This window comes from Dryobates pubescens, chromosome 22 (assembly GCF_014839835.1).
Source record: "Dryobates pubescens isolate bDryPub1 chromosome 22, bDryPub1.pri, whole genome shotgun sequence".
Classification (NCBI taxonomy): domain Eukaryota; kingdom Metazoa; phylum Chordata; class Aves; order Piciformes; family Picidae; genus Dryobates; species Dryobates pubescens.
In genome coordinates, this window is record NC_071633.1 from 18,547,374 (window position 1) to 18,571,184 (window position 23,811).

Sequence of the window (23,811 nt, forward strand, 5' to 3'; positions counted from 1 at the left end):
CTGTGCAGTTCTGCATTGATTTGGTGAACTTCTCACTTCAGGCAGTGAAAAGAAAAAGAGGAATCACCTGCAGATGAGCAGTCATTCCCAAGCTGATCACAGTGGATGGTGACTGCCCTCCTTGCTGCTGCTAATGCACAGCTCCTTGATGCAATGCTGCTTTCCTGGGCTTTGGCTAAGGAGAGAGTTTTGCACATTAGTTAAGACAACCTAGCAGGCTGAATGGCTTTGCCTAGATGGTGAAAGTGTTTCAGTAAGGGCTTACTCAAGAAGTTGGCTTCTCTCCCCCTGAAAAGATACAGAACTCCCTGTCTGAAAGGTATAATGTGATACAGGTCATTCGAAATCTATTTCCTTTGATTTTAGTGGTATTAGTCAGGGTTTCTGTAGACTTCAATGACAACAATATGCAGCCTGGCCATAGCATCTGTCTCACACAGCTAAACAGGGTTAGCCTTTCTCAGGAATGCTTGATTGCCATAGATCAGCAAAACTCTTCCAAAGCATAAGCCAGGGGCTGCTGAGGGGAAAGGAGAAAAGTGAGGTGAGAAGGAAGAAGGGATCAGATGATTAATTACTTGAAAGAAAGAGATCTTGTTTTAGAAGTAGTGAATATGTGTAAAGGACAGTCATAAAACCAAACAGGAAACTACAGTGAGAATGGCACAAGCAGAAGGAAGATGGAAAAATTCAGGCTGGGCTAGGAATTGAAACTCTGAGATTTCACCAAGGTAGTAAACACAGGAGTAAGCTGCCAAGTAAGGTCATTAAAGAGGAGAGAGTTTTATGGCTCGTGGGGAAGACAGATGTTTTCTAACTGTGGATTTAAGGCTTTAGTGGCACAACAAAAACATGGAGAAGAGATAAACATAAAAGGCTTGTTGGACTCAGCATGCTTTTCCTGCTCATCGATGTGTGTGCTTGTTTAGCTCCCACCTCTGATTGCTTGCTCTGAACAGAGACAAGGAAAGGGCAGAGGAGGACAGTTCAGTTAGGTAGGAGAACTGCAGCCAAATGAGCTCTCAGTGTAGACCTACTGAAATCTAAAGAAAAGAACAAGTTATTTCAGAGAGGAATTTGAAGTGATTTGTCATTTAGCTGGAGTTAGATAACACCCTCTCCAAAGCACATCAAGAATGTCCCTGGCTAAAACCTGCCACAGTCTGGTGAGTTTCTGGCCAAGAGAGACCAGGGGACAAGAAAGGTCTTTTTCTGTCCTTCCTTTGGCAGTTCTTAAAAATATTTGCACAGCTTTTATTGAGTGATTCAAATAGGCTATGGACAGAGTTAGAGATACTCAGGCAGATACTTGCATTCTTCATAAACTCTTTATTTGGAAGTTAGGGGGAGGTGGAAGGCAGCTAACAGCAATGGCTGTGTCCTGTAACAGATAGGAGAGGAAAAATGCAGTGCCCATGGAGTGGCCTTTGCCAGAGTAAACCCTGTAAGCCCTGTACAGGGGCACAGTCAGCAGCTATTCAGCATCAGGAACAAAGCACCAAAGACTGTCCCAGCACCTGTCTGTGCTCCAAGGGAAGGCAAAGAGTCCAAGAGGTGTAAATCCTGTGGAGCAGCCAAGAGCGGCATGAAAAGCGTGTGGGGAGCTGCTGAGCCAGTGAGTCAGGGCGAGCTGGGGTTTTAAATGCATCACAAGCTTTGAACTCTGAGCATGCCTGAAGGTGGCAAACTCGAAGGGATCATGTGGTGCTGGTCACGATGAACCACAACACACTGTGGAAACAGAGACTTAAGTAAAGGTAAAAGAGAGAAAGGTAACTGGGGATGTTCCTTCTGATTTATTTGTTTGTTTTCTAAGGAGCACCCCTGGATGCAGTGGTTCCTTAGTGAAAGGGAAAGTTGAAGGGTCTAGACTGCAATCAATAGAGGTCAATCAATATTGCCCCAAAACTACAAATCCAGTCACTATCAGTCACTCACAGGAGTGTTTTGTGCCTGCTGCACTAGGACTCAATGACCTCTAATCAAGCCACACAGCCCTGTGGCCCAGAAGCTGATGTTTGACAACATTTGCTCAAATTCTTTCCCACTTCACAGGGATTTTTTTCCCCAGAGAAAACAATCACTTCTTTTAGTCTCCCTACAAGTCTTATTTCTTCTGCTTTTTGCCCAGACCCCAGACCAGTACCAATCTTCCAGTTTCTATTTTGTTTTGCTTTTTCTGTTGTATTCTTTTAGGGAAGTAGCTACAACTTTCTGCAGTGATCCTCTTGAGCCACACCTGAGTGTTTCCCTGTGACCCCTTCTGCACTTGTCCTGCTGTCCATCCTACAGCTATCCAGCTGCTTTGTGCAGATGAAGCCATAGAAAAGTGCAAATATCCTGTGAAACATGAAATTTCACACCTGCCATTGAGTTTTACCCTCATGGATTGGATAGTGAGGACAGCAGGCTGGAGGTTGCGTTAGACTTTTTTCCACGTTAAAACATCGCTATCAAAATGTAGCAAATAAAACCTGAAGCTCTCTCCTCTCCCCTCCAGCTTCCTGGTGAAACCTGCCATGCAGAGCTGTCTATTCCCAGATCTCCCTTCCTACTTTCTCATCCATCTCTGATGCCATGGTAAGAGTCATCACAATTTCTTGCTGTTCTCAGTGTCTTATTCAGATTCCTGCTTGGATTTCCCAGCCCTCACAAATCACTTTTAAATCTCTGTTTCTGCCTCAAAGGACCAATAAATCTACTATTTCATGCTTGCTGGCTCTCATTTCTCCTCATGGGCTTTCTTGATATTTTCATTCCATTTTATACTTCCCATCAAACCTGTTCACATTCTGTTCCCCTTTAGGTCAAGATGCCTTTCTTTCAGGCTTTACTCCTTGTTCTCTGCTCCTTTTTAAAGTCTAAATTCCTCCTTACAATACACTTCTTCCAGTAAAGCTTTCAATGCTATCCCACCCAAAGGCCTTAATCAAAGGCCACTGAAGGCTATGGGAGGACTTCCATGGACATTGCATCGGGCACTGAACATGGTCATTCCTGTAACTGCCTTGCCATGCAGGATAGACTTTGAGACGATTTAGTGGATCCAACTTAGTCTGCTTCCTGGAAACTAATTTTTTTGGGTATGTTTAAAGTACACCAGCTATTTTATTCAATGTAACTGGATGTATTTGTAAATTTAACCTGAAAAGGAATAAATCTTGGATAATCTTCAAACCCAGAGATTGTCTAAATAAGGAAAGGATTGAAAAGAAAGGAAAACACCAGGAAAGTAATGGATTGAGAGCTTCCTGGAGACAAGAAGCAGGTATAGCCAAATGCTGGAGTTGAGGATTATTTAAAATTCCTTTGCCCAGTGTACTTCTTTGTGAAATGGATCAAATACTGTTTCTGTTAGATGACAGGGGTTCATTTCCTTTCCTTAGATAAACACTTTAAGGTGCCAGACTCCTCTGTGAGATGATAAATGACTTCCTAGACGTCATCATAAAGGAAGTTGTTCCTTATAACTGTTCTAAATCTGTTACATATCAAATTTCCTGTGCATGGCTGCCACTCTGCAATGCTCTCCAAACTCTGTTTCACAAATGCTGGCTGTGTCTTGTAACATCGACGCACTCTCTTTCCAGCTCCATCTTTGGCACTGCTCTCAAAACACAGGAGGTCATGGATTGGATTTGTAAGTTAGTGTAACACATCCTGCCTACCTTGAGTTACAAAAAATACACAGTTTGGGGGAGTGATTTATGAATTTGTAATTACAGATGGGCCTGCTCTGGTTTAGTTCAGCCTGGTGAAGCTGAGAACAGCTGATGTCTGCTTCATCCAGCAATAGGAAATTCAAGAGGGTTATTGCCCTCTTTGTTTTGGAAAATTTGGATTGTGGTTTATATATCATACTGGAAATAACAATAGAACCTGAGATTCTGCTTGCCCTCATGTACTTTCAAATTGCCTGACAGGCCTGTAGATACCATGTTGTGTCTTCTCCCATTTCCTTTGTAAACAGATTGCTAAAATAAGGCTTTCTCTCGTTCTCGGCGTTTGAGAAACCTTCACTGTCAGAACAACTGTTGCAGTCTAATGGGTCCCTGTGTTATCAAATTCTTTTCTTTGTTGTCATAAAAGGAAGATGCAGAGTCATTGAAGAGCAACTGTTGCCAGATCACAGACTTCTTCCTGCTGTGGCAATTGCATAAGCAGAAGGCAAAATACCTGCTGCCTGTGTCTGTGGCTTTTCATCAGCAGATGTTCTTTATGTTGGGATTTGAGGCACGTGCCTCTGAGAGTAGCCATTTGTAATTAAATATTTGTTATACATTCCTAGTCTTGAGACACTTTCTTCCTTTGAGCCCCAGCCTGGTTTTTTCTGTCATGGAAGCCGTGTTCCTGACACTGGTCTTTGGTATTCCTTGGGCTGAGATTCAGGTGGGCTTCAGGAGACTAAAATTTCCTTCATCAAGGAGTCCTTTATGAAGCAACAATTCACCAAGCATTTCCATGTGAGCTTTAATTTCATCTGGCAAATTATTCCAGTTATAAAGTTCTGCTCTTGGTCTGATTCTGTAACACAACCATTAAGCAGCACACATTTTAGAACAGCTCTCTGGAATGACATGTTCACATCAATTAATTCAAACCACGAAGAGATAAGCAGGCAGCAACCTGAGGCACAGGAGTGATCCCATCAAGGGCAGGAACTGTAATTACTTGGTTTGTGTAAATGTTGGGAGAATGTTAAGGAGGAACATGGCTGCAACAGGAAGAAATGTCAGGGGCAAAACCCACAAGTCCTTGACAGATGTATTTGTATTATCACTTCTGGTTTAGCTTTAAAGCTCTTTGGAACATGATCACTCTACTGCTTTGTCTTTCAGGGACAAATCTGAAGGTCTTAGAAAATATTAGCTGAAGTTATTCCAGGCTAGTGTTTATTAAGCATCCTTTTAAACACTAAAGATATTAAAGCCCAACTTGGTTTGGCTAGTAAAAAATGGAGCAAAGTCAAATGTGAGTTGGCACCACAAAAAATCTAGCAGCAACGTGACCTACCCCAGGCTAAGTCATTAAACAAGAGGGCTGAAAACCACCACTATCTCAATTAAAATAGTACAACCCAAGCACTTCCACTGCAGAGATGATATCATTTTAATGTAATATATCTGGTTTGGGTATGTGCAGGTATTCAGGGTAGCTGTGTTTAGATTCTGCAGCATTTGAAAACACACTCAGAAGCTGCTCCTTAAATTCTAGGCTGATTAACCCCATTTCCAAAGGCAATTAATAGAGAAGTAATAAGGAAAGTCATATTTAAGCCTTTTGTATTGCTGCACCCAGCTGTACTGGGAGTCAAATCTAGGACATGTCTGTAGCATCTGGGAGCCTCCACCAAAGATTCCTCAAATGAAGAATTCCAGCCCAGGGCTCTGAGTACAGAAACTACAGAAAACACCTTTTCCCGAGAAGCTGTCAAAGAAAACTACTCCTCATGTGGCCTCACTTGTGAGACTGGATGTGTTCCAGGGGAGACCTTTGAGCCTGAAATGTATATAAACAGAAGTACACAAATCCAGTAGCAATACAGACCTTACAAACTGCCAGCACGTTGTCTTTACAGGAGTAGCTGAAGAGCAGGGCAGCTTGGCGTGGCTGCCCTGCCTAATATGGGAAGCGGTGAGCAGCAGCAGCACTTGGTAGGAGGCAACACGACTGGCTGGAGCCTTGGCTTGTATGACAGAGCACCACATATGCTGACACCTGTGGGGCTAACTAGAAGACTGCCTCTTAACACATCTAATCTGATAGAGCTTGTTTGCAAACACAGTTAATTTTCAGTGTGGGAGATACAGTCTCTCATTTATGACAGTGAAAAATCCCCTGGCATTAAGACGCAGCACCGCCACGTCCTCCCTGAAAGGCACTGAGGTATCTGTTGGTGCCTTGGGAAGGATTAAACATGAACATCTGCTGCCAAGTCTGCTGCCATGAGAAATCCAGCTGGGCTTGTGCCTTCAGTTCTCAGGTGCTCAAAACCCAAATATGCCACAGGTTGTAGCAATAAATCTATGCAGGACTAAACAGGATGCAAAGCCCAACACTTAGATCTAGGAATAATTTCTGCATGTTCAGTTGCCTTGATTGATTGATTTCCTGTACTGTAAACTGTGTCAGACTTCCCAGTTGAGAAGTGATACAGGTGGTGGCTGAATACCAGCACTAATTGTACCTTCATGTTAGTTCCAACCCCCTGCCATGGGCAGGGACACCTCACTCTAGATGAGGGGATAATGTGCTCCAAGCGTGACACACACTGGCCAGGGAACTGAGCCTAGGCTGTGACATCTTCCAGCCAAGAAGTCTTTAGGAGCCTAGAATCCATGTGCTGCAATCCATAGACAGAAGCTGAGGGCATGCTCATGGGATGCAGCTTTAAAGGGCTGTTTGTGTGCCATATGTGGAAAAACCACCGGTGTGTTTCTGTGTGCTCTTCTGCCTGCTTTGAGAGAAAGTCCAAGGTGTGTTCTTCAGGAGCATTCATTATCTGACTCATTCAAACCCTTATCTAAAATTTCTATAGTGGATGCATTTCTAGTAACTGCATCAACCATTGCCTGTATCTGAGAGGGTATTAAACACTAATATTGGGGAAAGGAAGACTGCTCTCTCGTCTTCCTCCTCCAAGTCCTGCTTTGATTTACTGCTTTCTGTAGTCCCAGATGTAAACAGTGTCACAGCAAATAAGTGTTTAGTGTCTGTGAAGTTTATTCTAATGGTCTATTTAGGTTCTTAAGTCTGAGTTATAATGCATATAAATTAGTGGTCAGTGAGAGTTGTTTAATCATCTAGAAGCCTTGTCATTGACAAAGTGACCTGTGCTGGCTTTCTTGCCAGGAAGAATTGAAGTTGTTATGCTAAACTCTGGACAATTTGATGTAAATATTTACCCACCCAATAAAGAGGTGCTAAAACTAATTCAGCCTCAGGATGTTAACTCCTGGAGTTCACACAAGTTCCCAGAGGAAGCCAGCTTCATGTTACCCAGGGAAACTTCAGATCTCCCTATAGTAAAGGAACAGTTGCTCTAACAAGGTGATGAGAAGTTAGAACTCGATCATAAGCATGCCTGAGAAAAATTACATACACACAAAGAGGGATCCACCTCTCAGTCTGTGCTCACATATGGTCTCCATCACTGTGTGCTGCCTGACCGAGGGGAGTTTTTAGTTCTGAGTGAAGGGCCATGCGAAAAAATTAGATCTTGATGCCTACAGTCATCTAGTGCCATCCACGATGTTTTCAAGCGTTGGGGTGGCTGAAATGGCATAAGACATAGGTCTGTGAGCAGCTGAATCAAGCCCTTACCCCAGTAAGTCAGAATGAGAAATCTTTGCCTAAGGGCTGGACTTCTGGTCACAGTTTCTGTCAAAATCAAGGTAGGGCAGAGTTGGGGGTTTTTGGTTTAGCAGTTTGTTTCTATGTTCCTCCTGTCAGGGACAAACATCACATTTTTGATGTGATGAATAACTTGTAGTGCCCTCTTTTGCTTCCAAAACATGGATAGGTTTTGCTGCTCAGGACAGGATCAGATACACATTGCTGCTGGAGACCTCAAACTGCTCTCCTCTGGACATCCCTCACTTGTGATCACTGGAGAAACAAGCTTTCTCCCAGAGCAAGATAGGCAGTGCTTGAGCTGCAAACTGTTGGACAGGAAAGGACTTTGTGGCCTGTGGACAGTAGGACATCTGTTTCTGGGCTCCCTGCCCATTCTCTCCCAAGCCAGGAGTGGTCAGGCTCTGCCCTTCTAAGCAGCCTAGGGCCAGTTCCTGGGCTCTGCCGCACAGCTCACAGCTGTCAAGCACTTGAAGGCCCAGAAGGCTGCTGCTGGATAAAGGATCTTTGAACTTACACACCATGAGCTTGACTCCCAGGGCCACCATCTGCATCATCCTGGGTGGCTCTGCTCTCGTTGAGGCAGAAGCCCTGCAAAGTCAGGGTCATCTCTGTCCCTCAGGGATGGGGACAGCTGTTGCAGTCCTCTGGTCAGTGAACTCTGCAGAGGCTGTTAAGTGTGGCCTTTCTGAACGCTTTTTCCCTCAAACAGAGTAAAGCATTCCTGCTTGCTTCATGTTACCCCACTGCCACCTCAGAGTCCTGAACATCACACAAACAATAAGAGGACCATGGGGCATGCCAGGGCTGGAGTTTCTGAAGAGACATGTCAGGACAAGCTGTGCATTTCATGTGCCTGTTGCCTTGAGTGCTTTGGAAAGTCTTAGTGCCCTGCAGGCTGTAGGCTGCTCAGATTGAGGGGAGGCTCCAAGTGGTCAGGACTGACCCCAGCTCAGTCCCCTGGGGACTCTCAGGATATCCCATAGGCAGGACAGAAAAGAGGTAAAGGCTTTCATCTCTGTAGCTGCCACAGGGAAAAGCATAAGAGGAGAGTGGAGCAGTAACCCCCAGTGTCATTAGTCAGTGAGCACAGACTGCTGAGCTATCATCCCTTCTGTAGAAGAAAAAAAGGGGGCAATAACTCTATCAGCAGCTCTGGCTGGGGAGGCAGTTGCGCTGTTGCCTGTGCTGCCATCAGAGCTCCCACATGGCATGGTGGAGCCACAGGATAACCCAGGCTGGAAGACACCCCAAGACATCTCCTGTCCAAGCTCCAGCTCAAAGCAGGGTCAAGCTACAAGGTCAGACCTGGTTGCTCAGGGCTTTATTCAGTTGGCTCTTGAAAACCTCTCTGGGCAATATGTTCTTCCTCACCTCCACTCCTTATCACCCATGTCACAAGGATTAAGGCCGGGGTGGATACAGCTGTCTGTGTTGAACTCACACCTTCCTAGAGAGGCACAGACTTGTCCTGAAAGCTCTCATTTTCTCCAGTGAAGAAACTGGGGCACAGGGAAATTCATTCTGCCTCCAATAAATTGCAAAATGTATCTGTGTGTTTGCTGTCTGCTGCAAATGAGGCACCAACAACATTGTCAAGGTTATAAGGGAAAACTTATTTTCTCTTCGCTTTTGGGGGGAAAAATAAACAGAATCAAGGCAAATCTGCTGAGGTTAAGTTGCTTCCAACTTCCTCCAAGAGAGGAATATCCTAGTTTCCACTTTCATCTCCTAAACAACTGACATTTTCAAAGTATCAGAGCAAGCCCTGTTGTGGGGCTTTTGCAGAAGCCAGTAGCAACCTGGGAGAGAAATGTCCTGCCCATGGCTGTGTACACACAGATCTGGAATGCCAGGAGCTGGTTTGCATGTATTTAAAACCACACAGGCAGACTGTAGAGCCCAGAACTGCCACTTGCTGATCACAGCCAGCAGAAGTGGCTGTTTGAATTGCAGACAAATACAATAGCAAAAACCCAATCAAGGAGCAGGCACAGACTTCTATCATGTCTTAAGAAATCCAAACAATGTTATTGTTGAGTTGCTTGTCCTGAAGTGAGAGATGAAGAAACCTACTCAACAGCACTTTGCTTGTAGGGGTTAAGTTTGCTTCTTCACTCTTCACAACATAAAATGCACTTTTACAAGACATCAAAATCATAAATTGACATAACCAGAGACAAGCTAATTTATATGTCCAGAGAATCTGGCTCCACATGTCTCAGATCAGAGCTTCCATTCTGTGACTCTCCCTTGTTATCTCCCTTACTGTCTCTTGCTGGCTGCAGAAGAGAAACCAATGGCTCCGACCACCCACAGCGTTTGCTTAGCAGCTGTAAAACAGAGGTGCCAGGAACCAAAGTGCTTTTTTCTCCAGAAGTGTCATCTCTTGTGGATGGTCCTTTAGTTGGCATTAGGAACCAGGTCTGGTGGCAGCCAGGAAATGTGGTTTAACATGCAGCAGGATAACATCCTCGCACCGTTCCCCTCATCCGAGCGTTTCCTCTGGGGAATTCGCTGCTCTGTTGTGTACAGAAAGAGAATCTTGTCGAGGGGGTGCTGGGGGTGAGTGTGTTCTGTGTTCAAGGCCCTAATGACTCTGACTGAGCATTCTCAGGACTTTATGGGAGCACAGCCACGGCCCACCTTGGCTTTCATGGGAGAGGAGGAACGTGAATCAGAAATGAAATTCACATCACTGTGTGGGTGGCCGCCTCTGCTCTGTGGAGTATCTTTGTGTATGCTCCTGTCTGCCATGGCTTTGAGAAAAGAGCCCTTCACTTGGAGAGCAACAAGCTCCTCAGCCAGAGTGTTTACGTTCCTAAGCACTATATCATATTTCCTGACTCAGTTAATGAAACAAATTAGGCAAAAGCCCCACACAAATTCCTGTGTCCACAGAAAACTCTGCAAAACCCTCATGGATCCTGGTTGCAGTGGTAGGTAAGCTTGCTGAGCTTCATTTTCCACAAGATGACTTGAGTGCTCCTGGCTTTTCTGTCTCAACTACACCTCACTTCTTTCCAGAGGTGTTTTCAGTGACCTAATGGATCAGTCAGCTTCACCAGGACCTGACATGTGGTTAAAGCTAAGAAAATGATTGATGACAGGGTACTGTGAACACACATTTCCCTGGCTTAGGTCATTAGGCAAATGAATAATTAAATCTGTTCAATGAGAATGCTGTAAAATCATAAACATATCAATGTTTGCTGTGCTGGGTTCTTAAGAGGGAGTTATCCAAAGACAGAGCATCAGGTCCTGGAAGTATCTGATTTATAGTGGGTGCAATGTGCACAGAAAAGCTGATTCACAGCAAAAATCAGATTTCCTTTTTCTGATCACTCCTGAACAGCAAAGAAGTACCTATATTTGCACCTAAAGAGTTTCATCCAATACAGGTAGGGCTTGAATTTCAAGCTGCTTTTGCATACCCATTTAATGCAGCCTTGAACTGGTGGCATGCCCGCTCTCTAGAGCAAGGCACCATGGAAGACATTTCAACGTACATACGGACAACTGTTGTTCAGGACATACTTCCACATCGACCTAACCATCCTTGTACAGCAAATGCTTGCTTCAGGAAGGGGCCTCAGGAAGTTCCTCACCCATGAAGTCCCATTGAGTGTAATGGAATGGGTCATATGAGGTAGAAACCCCAGGGTGTAAAGGTGGCTCAGCAATTGGCCTCCCACTTTGGCCTTCATGAAACGTTTCTACAGCGTAGCAAATAAAAAACCTAAACCCTGATATAAATGTACTAAAGTGTGTATATGCACTGAATGACATGCTATGCTGTTCTTAAATAAATCAGGGCTTAGATAAACTGCAATTTGAGTATTTGGATAGTATAAGAAGGAATTCCCCCCTCCCCTCCCTGCCCTCAGCTCAGTAAGGTTTTATGCCAGCTTTCTGGTGATATTTTTAAAAATATATATATCCATGACTTAATTTACTTAGTAGAAGCTGACCTTAGCCACAGTGTTGGCCTCTCCCTAGCCTCCCTGATCTTTTTGGAACACAAAGTTACAGTGCTGCTGAAAACTTACTGAAAGCCTTGACTGACATCCAGTGACAGGAAAATCATAGAATCACAGAATCAACCAGGTTGGAAAAGACCTCAGAGATCATCAAGTCCAACCTATCACCTAATGTCTAACACCTCCTGACAACTAAACCATGGCTCCAGGTGCCACATCCAAGCCTTTTTTTAACACCTCCAGGGATGAGGACTCCACCACCTCCCTGGGCAGCACATTCCAGTGGCCAATTACTCTTTCTGGGAAGAACTTCCTCCTCACCTCCAGCCTAAACTTCCCTTGGCACAGCTTGTGACTGTGTCCTCTTGTTCTGGTGCTGGCTGCCTGGGAGAAGAGCCCAACCCCCACCTGGCTACAACCTCCCTTCAAGGAGCTGTAGAGAGCAATAAAGTCTCCCCTGAGCCTCCTCTTCTGGGAGGAGGTCCCAGCTCCCTCAGCCTCTCCTCGCAGGGCTGTGTTCCAAACCCATCCCCAGCCTCATTGCCCTTCTCTGGACACATTCAAGTATCTCAATGTCCTTCTTCAATTGAGAAATTGTGCCTCTTAAAAACCTTCCCCCAGATATTCACCCTGCATCCACCATAAAAAGAAACAATTGGATTCTGGGTATGCATAGTTTCAAGGGCTTACTCTTAGCATCCCTTTTTAGAAATAGAGAACAATTCTTCCAGCTTTTTAAATAGCTGAGGCTTGATGTGCCACAAAAACACACTGTAAATGTTTCTGTTGCAGCAATGGTGTCTCAGTTACCACAAAGAGTTGCTAGGATATTATCTGTGTCAGGAAGTTTGTTGTGCCTTCATAAAGGAAAACCAACAGTCATTTTGATACATTATGCAAATAATATCCTGTTTTCTCAACAGATTCCTTTGGAGAATCAACCCTCCCCTCCCAGCCTCTGAGCAGTGCTCACCCAGAGCCTCTGTCTTCTGCTGGTACTCTCCATTCAGGTCACACTTCCATTTTTGCTGCAGTGATTACAGTAGTAAATTAACCTGTGCTTAATTGAATTCAGTGCCAGAGATCACACTGCAAACACACCTACAGAAAGCATTTTCCAAACCAGAAACAGGGAAATCATTGAAAATCTTACAAGTAAATGATACTTGTCATCAAGGTGATGCTTGGAAAAGGCACTGTTAAACTGACTGCTCTGTTTAAGGGATGGTTATCAAGTATGGCATCAGTGAGAGTGAGGAGGCTACATGGCAAAGTGCTGAAGTGCTGGTGAGATGACACCTGCAATACTGTGTCCACTTTTGGGCTCCCCAGTTCAAGAGAGACAGAGACCTGCTGGAGAGAATCCAGTCATGAGGATGATTAGGGGACTTGAGCATCTCCCCTGTGAAGAGAGACTGAGAGCCCTGGGGCTGTTTAGTCTTGAGAAGATTGAGAGGGAATCTCATCAATGTTTCTGAGGGGTGGATGTCAAGTGGAGGGGGCCAAGGTCTTTTCAGTGGTGCACAGTAATAAGACAAAGAACAGCAGGTACAAGCTTGAACACAGAAGATTTCACCTCAACGTGAGGAGAAACTTCTTTACAGTGTGGATGACAGAGCTCTGGAACAGGCTGCCCAGGGAAGTTGTGGAGTTTCCTTCTCTGGACACATTCAAAACCCCTCTGGATGCATTCAAGTGTGGACTCCCCTGAGTGACACTGCTTTGGCAGGGGGGTTGAACTGGATGATCTCTGGAGGTCCCTTCCAACCTCTAATGTACTGTGGTGCTGTGATACTGTGACGTTAACTGCAAAGGAGAATTATGGCTGCAGAACTTTTGCTGACCCTGGTGTATATGACAGCTTAAAAGAACCTCTGAATGCATTTAACATACTTAGAGCACTTATAACAAAAAGAGGAAGTTGGTTTCCCTTTAAGAGCCATAATTTCCTCTTGAGTTGTCTTTGAAGTTCCCAGGGTCTTGGTTTTTTTATTACTAGATCTGCAGCAAATCACTTCACGCTAGCTTGACTCGAGGCAAGCTGCAACTTTGCTGTGCTTGTGCTCAAGCACTTTAGAGTCACAACCAGGAAAGAAGAAATGGAGTTCCCTGAACTTTTTGCCTAACATTTCAAGTAGTGCTTCTGGAAGGTAAAAACCCTCCAACACTAGTGGTGAGATGTTCCCTTGGAAAGCCTAGCAACATCAAAAGGCTCAGAATGTCTGTTGGCATGTGCCCATGTGCAGAAGAGAAAAAGGCAGTTTGGACTTTGCTGCTAATGTAGAGGTTGTCCTACAGAGTCCCTGTAATTCCTCACTCACTTCTGTTCAGTAATGTGTTCCTTGTTTGAATAAGGACTGAATGAAAGGCAACTAAAGGCCTCCAAATGATGGCTGTTTGCCCTTGTTACTGAAAATAGCCTCCACAGTCTGCAAACCGCTATCTTAGTCTTGGATTAAATGTATGTGGCATAAAGTGTGGCCCAGACTTTAACCAAATGTGCTTCATTTTTGTGGGTCTCAGCAAGCCTTTAAGACTGTTTGTGCCAATTGTTTGCATGCCTGTGCATTGCTTGGGATTGGCCCTAAGTTGCACAAGGACATCTAGTGCAGGGTTTCTGACCCAACTGGGCAAGGAAATGTCAGTAGGATGGGGAGGTCTCATGAGATCTGCAGTGTGAATTCCAGGGACAAGTTATTCAAACAAGCATGAAGGGAATGATGCTAAATCTATTTAAGTTCAGCTCATTACTCCTGTGGTTTTTGATGACAACTTTGGTGTGGAATCAGAAAAATGGAAAGGATGAAAGGAAGGATTCTTTCCGAGATAAACCAAATGGAAGCTGTGGTTTTGTCCAGCACTGGGCTGAAGTTTGAAGGATAGCACAGTGGATTCATTGTAGCTGTTCCTTATACAAAGGGAATTCCAAGAGGAGTTGGACATCACAGGCATTTTAGTAGCATCCATATATTAATAATTGTGCAGCAGCAAACCAGGAAAAAACTGCTGGGCCTGTATTCAAATAGGTGTTCTGAAGGCTTCCCAGTGCCTGGTGTAGAACAGGGTTTACATCTGTTGGTATTACACTGATATTGATGAGGGAATCAGAATTACTGGGGCTTTAAGACCACCACAAAAGACAGGAGAGAACATTGTGAAAGAGCTGGGATCTTCTCCTCATTCTTGGACAAGCTCACTTGGCCTTGGCTTTAATAGAATCAATGGCAAGCCCTGAAAAACAGCACCAGTCTTGATGAGGTTTTGAAACTTGATCAAAGGGGGATGAAACTTGTTCCAAACTGGGCTGCAGCCAGTGCACTGAGTAGGTACAAGAGCACCTTCTCCCTGTAACACATGCTCTTTGTCTTTTGAAACTTCTATCTGTTCATCTGCTGCTTGCTTTTCATCACAATATTGATTCCTGGCTGCTGAAGGGATTGATGTCATCACCCTGCTGCCCTCCTGTGGGACTGAGGCCAAGACTGGGTGCACCCCAGGGTGTCCAGATCATGGGGTGCTGCTCCACAGCATAGCCACACTCCTTTTCACGCCAGAAGAGAGCTCCCAGTAGCTCCATCTCTCAGTGACCTAAGAGGTGTTGTTCAAGCTAAGGATTAAAAAGTGGTTAATTATTATTTCACCAAAGGAAAACCACTTTAAAAGAATATTGAGGCTAGGAACTTGTGAGTACCTGAAAGTCTCCTGAAGTTTAAAGGGAGGTAATATAAAGTGATTTTTAAGGAGGTTTCACACTTGGCAATGATTGAACCACTTTGTGGCTGTGTATTTCACTGTGTTTACTCTTTAGTTGATCAGCTACCATGCAGTTACTAAGCACCACTCCCAACTGGCTCATGCCCTGTCTTTGATTTCAAGGGAAAACTCCTCATCATCTTCAGTGAAGTAAGATGATCACAAGTATAGACACATTTCAGCTGTTTATTATTCATAAGCTCTCAACAATTGCTACATGCCAGCCTCCAGCCCCATTTCCCCAGCACTGCCCTCTACTAAGGGGGCTCAACACTTTCCTTTTGGTTTAAAATGAATGAAATGTGGATCTTGCTGAAGCAGAAGGGAAAAAAAATCACCATTTCTCTAATGGCCTGAAAGAGATTTCTCACTTTCTGGTGGTAGTAATATCCACTAAATGAAAAAACACCACTCAGACATCTGCTGAGTGCATGGAAGCCCTGTCTGGAGCTTTTTGTAGTGGAAGATGTGTTGTGTTGGTCCTTTCTGAAAAGGAGCTGGTCAGCTGAAGGAGGGCATAGCCACTCTGCCAGGACAGAACTGGTTTGTTTATTAGCCTAGAAATGTTGTTGCATTTTAACAGCTGGCCCTACTGAAAACAAACAACCAAACCCCAAATCACACAAACAAAACCCAACAAAACCAAGCAAGAATGTCTTAGTTTTCCTACTGCACTCGAAGCTGCCTGCAGTACACAGCAACAGGATAGAAGATAAGGTAAAAACCTAGTGATGTGGAAGGGCTCTAGGCAGGGATTAAGGACAGCTCTCTGGAAACAGAGAATTTTTTTTTGCTTTTGCTTTTTTACTGTCTGTGTTTTGAAGCAGTTATTTACTACAGAGAGTGAAAATGATACCGCAGAGCTGTTTGTGTGAAGTAAGGAAACAAGTGTCCCCTCTGCCAGCAGATACGCTCCAAGTGTCCTAAGCCTTGCAGACTCTCAGAGCAGAAGCTCCTTGGCACCTCTAGGTAGTAACTGAGACGCCTGCAGAAAGGAAAGGAGTTGAATTTGCCCCAGGATGTTTATTCCTGCGGTGGCTCTCACCAAAGATGTCTGGAGGCTCTGTTTCTGCTTTGTGCTCCCCTGCAGCAGTTCTCTGAGGAGTGCAAATCCACTTGGAGAGCAAAGATTGTTAACCAAATGCTCTGTTTGTTTTGGTATGGTGTCTGCAGTGCAGCACAAAGGACTGCAGCTCATCATCACATTAAAAACATTTCCAAAACACAGTTACATGGAGTCTTTTTAAACTGAGTAGAGCCACATTCTCATTTCCTTAGGGAAATGCAGTTAAAAGGAGGTCTCAGCAGTGGGAAAAGAAGGGCAATTTCTAAGGCACAGTAAAAATGGAGAAGAGGGAACAATAACTGCCACTTGAGCTTCAAACTTAGTTTTCCTCTGTAGCAGTTTGCTGTTAGATTCATTGAAAACCAAGTTCTGCTCATGAGCAACAGGACTGGCTGTGGGGTGAACACTTCTGCATCTGGAATGGTTTTTAAACAGATGCATTGCCAGCATCTCCCTCTGCCTCCACTGGTATGTGTGCAACAATGCTGGTGCCAGCCTGAAGACCAAGTAACAAGGACTAAATACAGAAACCCCTACTTGGGCAAGAGTTCTGCCAGCATGAATTAATTTTAACTCCAGTAGAGAATTCAGGTTTGTAGTGATAGCTAGAAAGTGAAAAATCTGAGCTGTGTAAAGTTCTGAGAGCAATATACCAAAAGGAAGCCTGTCTAGCTTCACATCTCCTCACTACCCAAAGGGGCAGATTTACAAAGAAGCTGAGAAGAGCTGCTGAGCCTCACAAATGAGCTGAAGTTGGTTTGGAATGCTAAAGAAGATTTGTCTCCAGTCTTGGGGAAGAAGTGTGAGTCATTGTGGTAGTTCTTCAGCACTGGACGTAACTTGATCTTGGAGGTCTCTTCCAGCCTGGTTGATTCTATGGTTGATCTGAACCAGTGCCTGAGGCACTGCTGTGCCAGATGCTGCATGGAGCTCTGTGTGCTTGGTTAGATGTCCATGAGCTACAGTACTCCAGCTACAGGCAGGCAAGACACAGAAAGGAAGCCAAACTGCTTATTTTACAGGCAGGGGATGGAAGCACAGGAAAAGACCTGTTTATAAATTCATGTAGGAGCTCCAAGCTATGAGAAATGAAGTCCATTTTACTGAGCCTGGGCCAAAGCACCTGTTACTCACCCAAGTCCTTATCTATTTCAGTTGAATAATAACTGTGTAGAAATATGGCAATGATAACACTTGAATATGGTGAAGGTGGTGCTAAGAAGGTCCAGTCAAAGCAGAGCAGCAACAGAAAGAGATATAGGCACAGAGAGATACTAAAGGTCATACATTACGTGAATAACAGAAACTGAGTCCTCTGAGTACTGCTCTGATCTCCTTTTTCCTGCAGCTTTCGCTGTACTTTTAGGATTCCTTTGAGAATCAAGACATGGAAACTACCCTTGGACCAGCCCTTGGAGCCAAGCATAAAACCCCTTGAGTAGTCTGCATAGGAAAAAGGGCAGGTGTCTTACAGTTTCATTCAAATTACTAATCATATTTTCAATTACTTTAATTAAGACCTAATTATACTGCAATGCAGCTCCTCCATATTCCTTGTCTCCTGCCACCTGGGTGTTTTAAGGGTACAACACTTCTTATGTTGCTAACACTTGTGAGAACTAATAAGCAATATCTTAGTGCCCTTGTTTAAAGGTCTTACAAATGGTCAGTCAAGCCTATAACTTGCACCAACTTCAGAAATGCTCCTGGGCTCTCAAAAGCAGCTCCCACAGTCAACTGCTCTGCCTAACACCCAGAAACACCTTTGGCTAGAGTGATGCAGGAGTTCCCTCCGTCCCCAGTGTGGTGGAGCTCTCTGCAGTGAGGGTAAAAAGCCACCTACATAGACTGCAAAGCTTCTTTCCCTGTCACCCCAGCTCCTGATGATTTTCTAGGGAGCTGGCAACCATCCTACATGTTCCAAAGTACAGAGACATGTTTGGGCTGTTGATCTAATTTGCACACATAGCTCTGTGTGCCCTTAATTGCATGTCAGTGGGCATGTGTGTATTATTAACCATGCTCCACTCTCACCACAGCAGGAAGATGAGAGAACAAACCTATGACAGATGTTGTGGCTTAAACACTCTGAAGGTTGTTCAGATAAAGCAGTAGTGAATGGGATATAAAAATCTCTGGAAAAGATGTGTTCCTCTGGGCTGGATCAGAGTCTATGAAGTGATGAATCCCACTACTGCCCCTGACTCACACTCCCAGGCAGAAGCACTTCAGAAGGAAAATGAGAAAGAAGAGACCTCAGAAGCAAATGTCAGGGTAGTAATTTTCTCATAGGACTCTTTTTGGCAGCTCTCTAATAACATGTTGGAGTTTGGAAGGGGGATTCCTCCAGAAGGGAAATGTCCTTAGAAGGACCATTTCCTTAACTCTATTCAAGCCTGTGGGAAACTGCTACCCTATGACGAGTTCTGCTCAACTGGATGGGATTTATATTTACTCTTAAATCATGGTTTATTTTCAGCAGCTCCCCCACTGTGACTTCACATCCCAGACACAAGACCCTTCATGATCTCTGAAACACTGCTGACAAAACTGATTCAGAATGGTCTTTGCTAGGTCTACTCAAGTGTAACATTTTCTTTCCATTCACTTACTCCTTTCTCTGCTGGTTCTGGAACAGTTGTTGTGTATATTAAAAACAATGACACCATCTTACTAGAGATTCATAATCCAAATCCAGAGAAGCACAGAACAGAGCTATCTGCTTCACCTGGTTTTGTGTCTGATTTATGAGGTTTGGATTTTGCATAATCACAGGATGTTAGGGGATGGAACAGACCTCAGGAGATCATCCAGTCCAACCCCCCTGCTAGAGCAGGACCATAGAATCCAGCACAGGTCACACAGGAACACATCCAGATGGGGCTTGAAAGGCTCCAGAGAATGAGACTCCACAACCTCTCTGGGCAGCCTGCTCCAGGGCTCTGTGACCCTCACAGTGAAGAAGTTCCTCCTCGTGTTGAGGTGGAATCTCCTGTGCTGGAGTTTCTATCCTTTGCCCCTTGTCCTATGCCAGGGTGCAGCTGAGCAGAGCCTGTCCCTGTCCCCTCCCTCTTGAGCCCCAGCCCTCAGATAGTTAGAAACATTTATTAAATCCCCTCTCAGTCTTCTCTTCTGCTGACTAACCAGCCCCAGGCTGAGACAGGTGGTGAACAGATACAATCCTGTAAAACAGCCTCTGGTTTTTGAAGTTAATTCTGTGTGCATCCTGTGAGTTTTGAGGCACCTTAGTTTTGTGTCTAGTTGGTTTTACTCACTCCACTGCATTTCAGTTGTAATTTTTCTCAGCTACATGACTGCAACAGCTCATATTGCATTGGGCTGATTGTTAGAGAATTTTTTTCCCTTCCTCTGCAGACTTTGCAATCTCAGTTTGAGATCTTAGAATGAGCCTGGGTTCGTTCCTAATTGCAGACCCTGACGAGAAACAACAGATTTGCCAGTTTGCTGAACACCCTCAGTGATATTTCTTAATCTCATTAGTTGCTGGGACTCTATTAAGGTGAAGTGTGCTCACATAATGGCCCTTTCTGCTGATTATGTGCAGTGTGTGGTCAGACTCTGGATCAATATTTTAGTTCTCGTGGTTGTTCAGACTTGGCAGTTCCAATGAAGGGTAAAATCTGCTGCTAATCGATGCAGAGTGATTCCAGAGAGAGAGAGAGAAGCTGTCACTTTCCCAATGCTCAAAGCAGAAACACAGTCCAGTGCTTTGTTCTGTACTTGCCTGACAAGCCCTCCAGCTTTCACACAGGAGTAAGAATTTGGTGACTCTTGGTGTGACCATTCTATGATTTCCTGCCAGGCTCCTTGGGCTCACACACTAACAGCTATTGTGGGGGTTGGCAAACAGCAGTTCCAGATCTTTTAACTGTTGAAGTTAGATCCTTTCCCAAGTGAGAGGCACACTGGGACAGATGCTGCTTTATGCCTTCTTTGTGGGCCAAGTAGGAGCAAGAGAGAGCTCTTTTGCCAGCCCACTGCCAGTGAGGGAAAACCTGCCAGTGAGAGCAAGTGATCTGATGCCTGTCCCCCTGAGCAAGCCAGAGATTGCAGGGACCTTGGATAGGCAATTTGGATTGAGTCCTATAAGGAAATGGGCACAAACCCTGGAGGAAAATGCTCCCATGCTTCAGTTTCACACCTGAATTCAAATCCTCCTGCTGTCCTTTGTATCAGAGTTTGGGAGGGATGGGATTAGATCCTGCACTGCACAGCACCACAGCAAAGAATTACACTGCAGAGACCAATCTTTGCAGAAACCAAACTGAAAGGAAACGAAACCACTCTTTAGTGGTTGCATTTAGCTCAGAGCTTAGAGTTCGAATGCATGCCGACAGACAGGTAATCTGGGGCTTGATGGCACAGACAGGTTTTCTCATGCCTGTAGGTGGCTGAGAACAATGAAAGTGAGTGGAAGGTGTTGAACTCCCTTGGCTATTGTAGCTGCACTTGGATAAACAATGATGAATTTAGGGTTTTCAAGAAGGCAAAGAACATATCTATGGCACTTTTAGGCCTGTTGCTGTCTTTCATTATGATCTTGCATTACTTGCCTGGTAGTACCACAGGCATTTCTAGAGCCAGGTAAAGCCAAGTATTAATGCCCTCCTGGCAGACAGGAGTTTCAAGGGAGGAGGAAGTCTTTCACTTGGTCAGAGCATGCCAGAATGGCTGCTCCCTGTGTAGTATTTGGTGTGATTCCAGATCATCTGTGTGGGGTAAAAAAAGGGAGTAAAGCTTAGATGCCAGTGCCTCAGTGCAGGGGTCCTAACACTCTGAAATTTCTCCTTCCACACTGCATTTGTAGAGGTCCAACCTCTCATTCTGCACCGTAAAACTCTCGCCAGCATCACACTGGTGGATTTTACAGCACCTCAAACACTCCACTTCATATGAATCTTGGATGAGCAAAGTCTTATTGGGTAAATTCTGTCTCTTCAGTCTTCCACAATTGTTTCTTTGATTCCACTTTTACATTTAAAATACTTATGTTCATATAAAATAGGGGGGTTGGGTTTGGGGTATTTTGGGGGGTTGGTTGGTTAGTTGGGTTTTTATTGTTTGTTTGGGGTTTTTTTGCCATTTATCACTCTAGAAACCAGCCTTGGCACCCAACACGTGGGCAAGCATTGGCATGTGTCTTGTGAGATCAGCTCCTTCCTTGTGAATTAAAGCCATTAGTGTGTTGGGGAGTGCTGTGGTGATTCATGTCTGAACACTGCAGGCCAGGACAGAGCTTTCAAATGCTGCATCTATGTTTAGGTACAGATGGCAACAGATAATGAACCTGGAAAATGGAATGCAGAGGAACGTGAAAATTCTTACACAGGCTAGACTTCCAGTCCCTGATTATTGCATAAGCTAAGATAAACAGAACTCTTGGTTCTGAAGGTGAAAACCCCTCAGGATGGAATGCTTGTTGACATGATGCTGTCTAATTCCTGCTTTGTCAGCCATAAAATTCAGCTCCTCATAAAAAGAAAAACCAAAACCCCACCAAAAACCACCAAAGGCAAAGGTAAATAAAGGCAAGTTTATGGAAGCTGTGTTTGCATTCAAACCTGGTTTGCTGTTGGTTTTCAGATGCCTTTGGAGCCATGGCCTGCCTGGAAACACCACTTCCATTAAACACTGGAAGCTCAGCTTTTTGCAGAAAAATTCACACAAACATTCAGCTCTTAATCCAAACAGAGACTTGCACTATCTGGCTGCTCAGCTCAGTAGCAGCAAGCTGGTAGGCCAGCTCTCGTGCCCTGGAATTAATAACTGTTGTGAGGGGGAAATGAAAGATAAAATAAAAGGGCTTTCAGGCAGATCTAGGCACTGCATATAGCTTGTCTGCTGCTTTAACCAAATAAGGGAACAGGGCACTTCACTGTTTATAATAGTGACATGAAACACGATGTTTCAAACTGTTAAACACTTTTAAACTTTTCCTGCCCATTTCCAAGTTTCTTCAACTCAAAGAAAACCAAAACCAAAACCCCAACAACAACAGCAAAAAAACCCCAACAAAGCTCCAAAGTGGCTGTGATTCTCTGGCAGATTTATAGACACCTCAGTTTTTCACCGTTCCAAACACACTAAGGAAGCTCCAGAGATTAAAGTTGTTACCCCCTCCCCCCAGTTCTGGCACTTCTGCAGGGACTGGACACGGGGTCCAGAAAGAGTAAACATGTGAAAATCCATCCCAGAGAATGGCAGAAAGTGGAACTAATTAAAGAGGCCCAAGCCAAAGAGATCATTTTGTAAGGCAAACAAGTCAATATTTAGCACACAAGTAAAGTCAGTGCTGCAGTGAATCTGGTGGTGTTCACAAACACCCCTTTGGCACAATGACATCTTGCTAATTAGGAAATGAGTGCTAACAAAATATGTGCAAACACTAAGGCTTCATGCTAGACAACTCTCAAACTACTGCTTTAGCCTCTTGTCAAAACTTAAACATTAAATTATCTAGCATAATCCTAAAGGTCTTTAATGACCAAAAATGTATTACTCTTCCCACTTATTGTGACTTCATTGACTTAAGCAGAGCTGCTTTTGATTGCAGCAGTGAAAGGAGGCAGAATCAGGCCACGCAGTCCTCATTCAACAGTTTTATTTCCTACATGTTTTAAATCTGCAAGCCCAGTAACTGTTTCACAGAGCTACCTTGGGCACTCCTGGCAGTGATGCCAACCCTACTCAGTGCTGATCACCCTTTCATCTTGCTGGAGGTTTTCTTGGCACCAGACCCAGGCTTGAGCAGATGAAATACCTCCTCAGAATTTTATTGCCTGCTACTAGTTTTGCACTATGTTCTGAACAGAAAATTGACGTCAGGGGGTTTTCACTCCCCAGAAAGAAGAGCAACCAAGTGCATTGAGGATAGAAGGGTGTCTTCCTCAGTCCTGACCGAAGTCACAGGAGCTGTTGTCACTCTAAAGCTTTGCAATGCTGCTGGTGATGCTGGTACAGTTCTGCCAGATCAGCTGTGTGCTGATGCACAGCAACAGCAAAGCTACACCCTCAGCATGCTGACACTACCACCACCTCCCTTTCTGTCACAGCCTGGTTCTTTTAAGGCAAGGACTACTAGGTTGACACTGCTTCAGTGTGCTTGTGGCATGATGTACCACTGAAACAGAGCCACCTGTAGAGGAGGCAGCAATTTTCTCTGTCACTGGAAATGGACTTCTGTGCACTGGTACCAAATACAGAGGGTAGAAAGTGAGGAGAGGGACTGAATGTACAGAGGTGTGTGATCTGTGTGAGCTCTGTGCAGCTCTGTAGTCAGGTTAATTATCTTCTTCTGGTTCCCTGGTGTATTTTATTAGCTGGCATTTCTGAGCTTCCTAACTGCTTTAGAGCTTTGCATGTATCCAATGCATTCAGAAAACAAGAATTCCTTTAAAAGCACAGCTCCAGAGCCCATGGATACAACAGAGGTTTGCAGATTAAAGTTCCTTTTGTCAAATTCAGTGTGCAAATTCAGTGTGCAAAGCAAAGGGGAAACCTGCAAGAAAAACTGCACAGCACAGATAAGCCAAGAGCATTGTGGCTGGAAAGCTTGGAGCCTGAGCTTTTTGGGTTTGGAAAGGTTAAGGTACTTTCTTTGGCAGCATTTTCTCTACCACGTCAAGAGCCTCTTTCCAT